The sequence below is a fragment of the Adelges cooleyi genome, unplaced genomic scaffold (assembly GCF_023614345.1).
Source record: "Adelges cooleyi isolate 19-005CV unplaced genomic scaffold, UGA_ACOO_1.1 ACOO_flye_CR_arks_rails_tigmint_CR_PRNA_9, whole genome shotgun sequence".
NCBI lineage: Eukaryota > Metazoa > Arthropoda > Insecta > Hemiptera > Adelgidae > Adelges > Adelges cooleyi.
Genome location: NW_026096579.1, coordinates 4563984 through 4575967, shown reverse-complemented (window position 1 = coordinate 4575967; position 11984 = coordinate 4563984).

Genomic DNA, 11984 nt, shown 5'->3' with positions numbered 1-11984 from the left:
TAAGTGGAACTTATTCGATAAAGTTCCATAACCGTAACATAAATTAGCTTTGGTTGAAAACTATGGAAGTATAAAGTGATCATTATAACACAACGGTTAATAGTAAGGCGTGAAAACACTGTATATTAATTCACGTTCCGATTTCTTTGGGATTTTTTTTTAGCATATTATTATCGCAAAATATACGTCCTACTATTTATCCGATCACTAAGTTGTTTGTTATAGCTGCATTGTCGCCAATTCTGTCGAGTGGTCGCTGTGGGAGGAAACACATACATTATTATAATGGTAAGTGTACATAATATTATATAGGACGATGCGATACCGGACAGTTTCCTTGCGACGGGACATGTCTCACAACAACAAGCACGTCTTCTAATCGGTTCGTTAGTGTATCCTTTGATTGAGTGTGTTTTCTATAAGAGGCATTACATATATACATATATAGATATAATAATACAAATTTTGCATGTTCAGTAATAAGCCAGTAATAATAATATCATCTATTCACACGAAATAGATTGGCAAATTAATGCGTGAACAAGTACGCGGGCAGGAATAATGTAAGCACGCGACAGGTCTTCTCCTTTTTTTTTTTTTTGCCATTTTCTTTTTCATTCTAATACGATTTATCGCATGTGACTTCGGAGATGCACGATTTCCGTGTGGCCACGATTTTTTTTTTCTTCATCCGGCACCGTTATGTGTTGTATTTTTCAACGGTCCCAAGCGGGAAATGGATTCGCCGCACGCGCGCTTTGTATGCTAAAATAGTATTACAAAATAATGAGTGTAACTACTATCGTTACAACAGCTAGGTATTCGGTTTTTGTCAACCTCTTCGGGCTCTTACATAAAATGTTAGAAGACTCTGTTGGAATAAATCGATAATCGTAATGATTTACTATACCCAATTATTGCTGAATAGTCCCAAAACCAAAATATATTCTTTGATTTTACGGTCGAACATTTGTTTGTATTACAATAAAATAGTAGATATAAAACTAAAATATACATTTTAGTTTTCTTTTAATAACTATATAGAGTAAATAGTTAATTAAACCGATAGACGGCAGATCAAACCGCCAACCCAGGACTTCAGTTAATAGGGAAAACAGCGCTGCAGCGGTAAAACATTGAAGAAGATACAAATTAAACAAAATTTTACTTAATATTAACTATTAATTCGTATTTTAACTTAAAACTTAGACGTGTCGATCATGCTATCCGTATTCGCCTCCACTTATCATCCATGCAGCCTCTTTAGTGCTGTCGAAGGATACCAAAACTCAGCATGGATTTATGGCCAAAAGGAAACATAAATTTTCTTAAGTTGTGTTGAGTTGAATAAATTTGAAAATTATTGGCTGGGTAACAGCCGAATGCCTGTTGACATACAGTCAAAGTTGAGTATTTTATTCAAATCAAATTGTATCTAAAGTATTATTCAATTATTATAAAACTGTTTCAATGATTTCAAACACCAATTATTCAAAATCATTCACAGGCCAAAATATTCAATACAACTTTTGTCAAATAAAATAGGTATAAAAAATTAGTCAAATGGAAATTGGCCCAACTCTGTATTAAATGATTTTGAAATTAAAACATAACTTTCTAAAGTTCGTTCTTTGCAACAAACTTATTTAGGATGAAAATAATAGGTATTTTTATGTGTTAACGAGATGAGTAGCAATGCGATACTATAAGTGTGACGAATATGTTCTATTTTAATAACTACTTAAATAGAAAAATAATTTTACCTACGTTTATACCAAGATAAATCTAGAAATGAGTGGGTAATTATTAAGGTATCATTTTCATACTACATTTTTATTGGAAAAATATTTTTTTTTTTAACTTAAAGCATTTGTTAATTCTTTTTTTGTACGAATGTATTTTATTTTTATTTTTCATCTTTTAAATACATATACTAGATAATTGGTAACTTGATGTCATTTAAGACAAATAATATATGCAGACTATCGTTGTTCATTACTTAGAAGCTACAGCCAATTTTAATCAGGTAAAGACATTTAACAACATACCTATAGACATATACCTGTATCTATATATCTATATATTTATATTTCCAATAACGATCGTTATCTAAATTATTGTCTTATAGAGCTTTAAAACGTGTAAAGGGTGTGCAGTTTTCCATCGTGATTTTTTTTCTCATAAACTTCTGCACGATATAACGTGACTGCACAACATATCACGGTATATAAGGGTCGCAGTTCAATATACATGTAGTATCTTGGCTATTTCAAAGTTCCTCTAACAAAGTGCACACACTCGCCAATCCGCATGCCGGACAGTCAACCTATTGCCATTAAAATATATTATTATTTATGTTGAATGTATATTACACGTTTCTGCTTTGAATGGTCCTTAAAACCGGTTGTAAGCAAAAAAAAAACAAAGAAGGTATAGGATACGCAAATAACTTTTAATATATTATGTAAATAAATGCAAGGATAAGCCACATTATAAGAGCTTATCATAACCGTTTTCAAGGTTACTCAGAGCATTTTCAACACAACAATATGTGCAAAAATATAATATAGGTATTGTTGTGGGAAAAAACAGTCTTTCTCTCTTCTTAAAAAAAAAACCTCGACCCAATATACAGCTTATAGATTATAAGAACGCGACCTATCCGTGTATTTATTATCTGTGGCTTTTTTAGGTCGCTTATGATTTCATTTTTTATTTTATTTTAATGGTTTTATATGTATGCATTTTTGATTTTAGAGAGTCCGGAATTATAAACGGGTGCCAAGAGTCACGGAAACGCACTAATAGTGTGTATAAATCAATGTTATACCGTATTTGGCCGAGTACACGGATGTAGACTAGATACAGGTGCATTGTTTTCAAATGTACTGTACTCGCGACGTCTGTAGAGAGGTGCCCCGAACAATGATAATATATTTGTCGGAAAATGCCCCTTGACGACAACGGACGATTGTTAGTGGAAACAGACATAAAAAATAAAAACCGAAAAAAAATTAAATTACCGATGACCCAAACCTGGCTGTGTGCTAATGTTTCCGCCGCGACTACCGCAAAACAAAAAAAAGTGGCACGTTTTAATGTCCCCGTTGATGTGTAGAGCATAACTATTTGCACACCACAAAATCCAGGACAATTCGTTCACATACTATTGTAGTATGGAAAATATTACAAGTGAAATTAACATGTATGAAATATTTTTAATAGAAATATCACATAGCCAATTTGAATTCGGAACGCTTCGAAATAGATAATCGTAGTATTAGCAAGCAACTACTGTTCGGCGCTTGCAAGAAGAAAAGTGAAAAAATTATACTGTTCACTTAGTTTTAATATTGAAATAAATTCATTTTACAGTACATTATTTTACATAGATTTCTTAACGTTTATTATATCAACTGGCAACTACAACATACTACTGATTTTCCTTTTTGACAAATTAGATATTGTACATAAATAAATGGTCGAAAAATTTCATTATAGTTCCATAAAGCCATATAACAAGGTGGTCAAGATGTAAATGGGTTTTACGAAAACTGAGAAAAAATGGAGAACTGAGATTCTAATGTTGAATTTGGGAAGTGATTCAAGGGTACTTAACTGACGGCTACTGTTGTCTAAAAAGAAAATGGAGTTCCTCTACCACAATTTTAGTTATTTCAACTTCAATTAATTAAAAAAATTATGCATTCTTAAGGAGCGTTTTCTTTTAAGTGGAAAATAGTTGCTTGGTTTAAAAGCTTAAGTTAATTTAACAATTTAAGTTTTAGCAACTCTTTAATAGATCAATTCATACAACTATAACTCAATCAATGACCGTTGTAGAGTACTTTAAAATCGGATTCTGGATTCAACAGAACGGATTAAAATTACCTCTGAACCTATCCATTTTTCAAATTTTTTTTTTGAAAAATAATCATCTTCGATTATTTTCTTTACTTCTCTTAAAGAAGAGAGTCTCTCTCCACATAACTTGCGCTAAATGTAATATTGATTTACCATAACAATTACATAGGTAAAACGGTATATTTTATTAAATAAATACAAATAGAAAGGAGTATAAATATTCATTTATATACAGTACAAGTAGTTGTGTACTTGCATCTAAATCACATTTTGAAGGGCTTATTATCGCTAACTAATGTGTGGTAAAATACAATTCAGTAGCACTCTACAAAGAAAGTAATGGTTTTAATATTATAAATATGCTATCTACGTTTAACAATTATAGTTATTATGACGATGAAAAGGCACGTTTCCTATTGTAGTACCTATATAGCTGATGAGTAGTGATCATTTAATTAAAATAACTTTTGCATATCATACAATAAGCTCATGTGCTTTGATTGCCCCAGATATAATATAATACATTGTTAATTCCCAGTGAGCCAATTATTGGTTGTTTACATAACTTTTAATGATACTTAAAAAATAGATGTTTAAACAGTTTACAATTAGGTATACTATACAAAGCTAGTTTGTGCTTTAATTATTTTTGCGCCTAATTATTAATACCGTAATTCCTGATTGTATGTAAACCTATAATACTTTGACAAAACCACTTTAATATAATATACACCATTGTCAAATACCTTAATAGCTCGCATTGAAGTTAAAAAACTGTTACAACCTGTAAATCGTTATAGATAAACCCACAATTAACAAAAAAAGTCTTTAAATTCAATGTTTATTAAAAAATCTTTCATAAAATTTTCCATAAATACTAAAAAGATGATTTTGCAAGAAAACTCTAGATCACAGACTTTTGGATAAAAATTTGTTTAATATATTATAAAATGTTACATGGCTTAAATAAGGATTTCGGTGGTATTTAGATTTGTATCCGGATCAGCCACTCTTGCGGACAATGCATTCATTTTTATTATGTCTAGTATGAACTAACTTTTGTGGCTTAACACCGACTGGATTTTATAATTATGCTTATTTTTTTCTATACACATTTGGGTATATAACTCGAGTATTACAAGAAGCGAGCTTGACGAAGTTTATGTCGTACATAAATGCAAGATCATCCGTTTTAATTATTAAAAATTATAAGCTACCGAGCGTTTACAAGGCATTGTCTCGGTCGATTGTGTTTAAGAACTTAATGTTACTGCGCGTAACTATACAAGATACTATCGTGAGACAAGAGTAATTGAAACGAAACAAAAATTTCAAAAATATGTTTTTAAAACAAAAACAAAAAACGTGTGCGTGGTGTGGCTATTGCGGGTTGAATGCCACTTGTAGCTGATTGAGCATTATTCCCTGGACACTATCCGTTATGAAACATCGAGTGATGGAAAAATTAAAAAGAAAAAAACAATTATTTAACACGAAGGATGTGTATAGCTATAAGATTTTTTTTTATGTACACTATGCTATACTGCGGATGGCTAATATTGTTTCTTCGGCCGCTGATGGACCGTCACCGTCATCAATCGGTGTGTGTATGACGTACTTGGCCGGCGTCGGTGCGTGCAATTAAAAAATCCGCTGCTCGTCGTCCGGTGAAATAAAAAACCGTTATAGATGTTCTCGGGTTTTATTGCACTCGACTATAATAATAATAATAATAATAATAATATAGCGATCGGTTGTTATGTTGGCGGTATAGTACAAACACTGAAACTCTTGAATTGTTCGTTGACCGAACCTACTGTACGCTACACGCCATGGATAAGATGCGTTTTATAATTTTTTTATAGAAACATGATATTATTATTTTTATATCCGTAATCGGAGGCGAATAACAATATGTAAATATAATTACTATATTTAATTAATGCAAATAATTAAAATATTTTAATTAAACAATGACCGTAATACCGGTTTAGCTTCAAGCTTAAGAGGGCGTCAGACCCTTTGAAAATGATAGTAAAAAGGTGATTATGGAAAAGCGTGCAAGTCAAAGCGAAATGGTCATAGAAAAAAAATATTGATACAATTGGAAATAGAAGAACTTTAACCAGGTTCTCTCGTCAGTTGTTCTTAGAAAACTTGAATTTTACCTTAAATACAAGCACTTTAATAAGTAAAAAAACGTCAGAATTCAAATATATATGGTAAATGTTGGGTTAATAATTTAAAAAAAGCCATTGAGCGAACTTAGATGAAGTTCTCATTATTTAAAATAAGTGAAAAAATTGTTGAAAAAAAGTAAAAAAAATATGAGTACTATCATTAATAATATAACATAAATGAATATTGGTGACTTGTGCATCGCACTCTGGGGTAATGGCCCAACACTAAATTGTATACATATTGAGTAACTGACAAAACGTATTATATAAAAAATGAACAAAAATATTAATATTTTCCGAATATTAGCTCTGGCACATAAACGAAAAAAGTGTTAATAACGAAAAACTTGTCATGAAAAAAGCGTTACGCTGTTATCTGATAAGATAAGAGATAAGAGATTAGAGTTATGTTAAAGTAAATTTGGAACACAACCGGAAAAATCAACACCGACACCGACACCGAAAATTTATCCTTATGATCTTCTTATGAGGGTGACGTTGGGCCTGGATATGAGGCTTTGGTGGAAAATAACCGACGAGGACAAATAAATAATAATAGAATTATTATCATAGTTATTTTTGACATTATCATGTATGAACATAACCGAAAAACTTGTTACGAAAACTTGTCACGCTGTTATCTGATAAGAGATAACAGATATGTTGTACGTTTAACGTTCTAATTAGAACTAAATGGTAAATTCAAAATAGTTTAAGGGCCCAAATTCTCTACGAATTGTTTTAAGCCAGATATTAAAATATTAGCCAGCAACTTGATATGTTTTTTTTATTAAACTTTTAATTAGTTGATAGATCGTCATTTTCCACGGTCTTGTAAAATGTATTCTATTTGACCATTTATTTCAACTGTGAGATATGTAGGTATACATTAGCGCGCTTAATACTTAATTTTATTTGTGTATTTTTTCACAATTATTTTTAATAAAAACCAACGGCACACCTTCGACTGAAATACTAGGAGAACAGCTCATCACATTGTACTTCGATTTGCTTAATCATGGGTTCGTCGAACGTAGGCAAGTTTTCGTGCACGGTCAATATTTGACGGGTAATAAAATAGAATTAACATCCACACATTTGGCGAATAGAAAAAGAACTCACTGTATACAAGTGTTCAGCTGATAAATATTTGTGTTAAAAACACTTCATTCAATATTTATTCTAAAGTCAGGTTTAACGTTTTAACGACCAATGGACAATAAACAGTTAGCTGCGGGCATTTGTATTTATCTACACTCCATGAAATGATTGAGGCAAAACGTTCTGTGGCATAATATATTGTTATTCGATGGTTTTCGTCTCCAAACACTTACTCACGGTTCACCCTTGAAAAGGGAACAAAACGTTTGAAATCATCGAATTACGTACTTAGTATTTAATATTATTATACAACAACAACAACAGTTAACAGTAAAAAATAAAAATAGAATTTTCCAAAAATAAAATATTTTTTATTTTTGAGGACACGGACCTCTACTAAGATCCTGTACAACGTTATGCTTTTAGTATCATGATAATAATCTTAATATGTGTTGTATAAATGTAGATTATGTGCCACTAATTATAAAAGTAGAATTAATAATAATAATTATGTCAAACGGTGAGACAATTTTTAAATTAACACTGCGTGAAGTTCATGGACCTCACAGCGTCAATGTATTTGTATAAGAGCACTTATCTAATGTAAAAACGTATTACCGGTTCGCCGTACCCAAAATAATATTAATGAGAATAAGTACACGGAGTTATATTTGCTAAGTAGCTTTTCCACTTGAAAAAAAATTACGAGGTACTATATAATAGTAATTGCAAAGCGCTCATATACTATATTTTTATATTGTAAGTTGTATTTTTTATTTGATCAACTCAATCCGTATAAAAAAAAAACAACAATATCCAAAATAATCATTTTTTTAAACATCATAATTTAGTTTTCATCCATACTTTGTATCGATGTAGTTAACACATTCTTTTTGATTACATTTCCATTATTTCCTGAACATTAGACAAGTACCAAATTCACAACTTCTATTTAAATACAGTTCTCGATCAGCTCTCGAGTAAACATACTATATTATTATTATATTGATCTTTTTAGGCTAAGGAAATTAGGCTTAGGGCCCTAATGCTTATGGCATAGACCTGTATCAGCTGAACTATACATGTTGACAGATAATTTATTACAATCAACGTAGGTATCAAGTAACTTAGCAAAATATATTTAAAACGTGAGCTCTTTTGGGCAAATAATATGACATTTGGAATTAGTGCACCAAACATGTCCAATAATAAGTCGAATTTCCAAAGCAACAAATAAAAAGTGAATACTATCACTGTGACAAGCTAAACAAGTATCAAGGAAAATGCATAACACTCAAGTTAGACATTTGTACTATACCTATATTTTATTTTAGTGTTTTAAATTTCACATAATTTATCAGGTTATTGTGGTTACACGGAGGTGTTTTTATGACTTTTACGACTTGTACCTATGGATATAAAAAAAATAACTACAAGCCCATTCGCATTCTAAACAAATTAATTTCTTATTGTTTGTATACACTGTACCTACATAAGATATCGTTTTTGCAATAGTTGAACTAGCAACGTGATGATGGCTATTAAATATGATATGTATAAATAGCTTAACTTGGGCAATACACGAGTGTACCTAACGGTGACGGTACTAAAGAACTATCGCATTACAAGTGTTGTCTTTTATAATTAGCACTTTGACCGGAGCTCTGACCCTTCCACTATATTTCTTTATTCTATGATCATAGGGGTCAATAGGTAAAATTAGTCTTGGAAAAATCATTAGGAATGTATTAATGTCATAAAACTCTTGTTAGTTAAGTTAAATTAATAAACCGGAAAATATTTAAAATATGTAACTTTAACCAATTCGTAGATCATTGATTTAAAACAACATACTTGTGTCTTTATTTATGAATAGTTAAGTTAATGAACATTTTTTCTCACGCTTACAGGTTTTGATATGTTGGTAATATAACCTACTATGCTGAACTTGTTTTGTATTATTAATACTTCAAAAATATTATTAATTGCCCGAAACTAAAAAAAATTGTTCAATTATACCTTAATAAAGTAGGTGAAAAATAAATATTTATGCTGTAGTCTGAACTATGTTATTCAGATAAATTCATAATTTGTTTCTTAGTTCTTATTAATTATACATTATAATTTCTAATTTAAACAACGTTGTAATAAGATCAGCTCTATTAAAACTTTATATACCTACTCATAAAGAGCACAGGCCAAGAGTAGATAACATTTATTACGTATACTTTAAATAGTTCACAAAATTGACATATTTTTCAACTAAAAATTCGGTACAATATTTCTTTACGAAAAATAGACAAACTAGTTAAAAATTTGTAAGGTGTAGTCTTTGTATATATCATCTTTCTATTTATCATTCTTTGTATTCATCATGAAACAAACAAATACCAATAACCTTTTTCCCTAGAAGGAATGGATTTTTCCTTTATTCCCCTTTTACGAATAGTTTTTTTTGACTACCCAACAGTAGTCTTTTCTAATTCCATTATTAACAGATTCCTCTGACGGTTTCATCACTTAATAAATGATCGCAACCATTACGTTGCTTAAATGATTGTATTAGTTATTGTAGGAAAAATACTCCTCGGTCTTTTCAGCGGTTAAAACACAATAACTAGTATTGTTACTGATACTTCACTTCTTAAGATAATAATATAAGATTTTTTTTCTATTATGCACTCATTATGGTAATACGCAGTAGCGTGCACAATTTGCGTTTTAGCAGATTGTAGAAGAATTGGTGTACAGTTGTACAGTTTAAAAAAAAATTCTAGGTTTTTAAATTTTTTATATAACTGTAATTATATTGAATAATACGTGAGTCATTAATGGTTTTAAGATGCAAGTTGGCCATTGGGGCTTTAAGTATGAAGTTGGGAAAACATATAGCCATTGCTCGTTGACCGGATATAATATATTAACCAATACCTCATGGTCGATAAATGGATGTTATTAAGGTAAAAAAAAGTAATAGTTCTTGGACCATGAAATAACAGATGAGTATAAATATCAAGATGAAATTATTTGGCCAGCTCAACCAATTTCAGCGTGGTGGGATGATCGATGTTTAGTCACAGTTTGTCACGAACCCTAATCTCTATTCGGCGATTCGATATCCTTTAAAAAAAAATCTATAAAAATATAACTATATGTTTACGACCTATCACCCGTTCCAACTAACGTTACACCGTACATTTTTTCATTCGCTAAAATTCAATTGTGCGTTCGGTTTAATATGAAAAACGTCCACAATAATTTTGACATAAATAAAAACAATAACTTGCAAAAAAAAAAAAGAAATAATAAAATATGCTTTACAAGGAACTGTTGCCGCAATTGCGATTGTTTTTAATGTGGTACAATAATAAGTTGTTTTGCTAAAAAATATGGAGCTTCTACAATGATATTATACAATAATACATTAGAATTTATAACGGTCGAATGTGTTAAAAACCACGCTACACCGTTATAATGCAATTATATGTAGATTTTTGATGAATGAGAGACGTGCCAGGTAACCGGATTGTTGCGAAGACTATAAGAAATTATATACCGAACTTGATTTTAGTTTTGCCTTATAACTTTAGATACTGTTTGCTTATATGATAAAATTGACTGCGCCTAAATCATCTTTAGTGTTCTTCTCAAGCTTAGATCATACGCGAAAATAGAAAGGGCGAATCTGAAGGTCTTAAAACCATTCTAGCCAAACCACTCCAAGCTCCCAATTGTTGAAACTCTAAGAATTTCCTATCCATAAGTTTAATATTTTTATATATAGTTTATATATATATATATATATATATATGAAAACAAACTGCCGGTTGGCGTTAATTAAGAAAAACAATGTTATTCCGAAGAAATATGAATTCCAGAGAAGAAAAAAAGTTTTTTTTTAAATTTAATTCTAACGTTTAGCAGGCATGAAAAAAAATAAGATATTTTACCCGCGCACAATCACCGTTAAAATGGCACAACTGTTAAATATAGAGCCAGACGTATAATTGTATACATCACTCACAGACATACATAAATGCCATGCTCTAACTTTTTAAAAAAAAAAAGCAAAGGAACATAAAAAACAAGATAGCTAACCCTTGATGATTCTAGGGTAATGACCAATGACTGCATATCTTTTTTAATGTTTTTCTTTTATTCGACGTTTAAGAGTCATCATCCTGATGAGAAGCTAATTACTAAGTAAATATATGTATTGTGTGTACATCAATAGATAATATATTAGCTTTCAGTCCTTGAGGTCAAGGAGTGGACTGAGAAAATTAGCTCTCTATTAACTTTTAAAAAAACCGTGACTTTTAAATTCCTTGGTGGGTGGTAATCATTTCCTCTATCATTGCGTAGATACCAGTGAAATATTTTTTTTGTATTGGTCAGAGATCTAAATAAACATTTTCTACCACCTAAATTCCTTGACGATGGCTAATATAAAGTAAATCAAATTGCTTTGGCTACATCCAAACAAGGAAAGTTCACCACGCCATTGAATTACCGCTCTGTTCCTTTAATTTCTACTTTAAGAAATAATTTTAAAATTTTTGACAGACATCAATGTTTGTAAATTATATCACAGCTTCCAACAAAGCGAGTATAAAGTACAGACATTAATAAATTTATCAATTTATACATACTTAATAGTGTTGTTTAAATCAGTGGTATAGTTTATATTTATTCCTTCATTTTTTCTCTTCCAGATTATTATACTAGCACTACACATACAAATTACGAATTTTTCAACCCGCCATTGCAAAACCCAGTAGTCAAATCAAGTCGGTTGTCCACCATACCTGTTGAAATTATACATCATGCATGTACAAT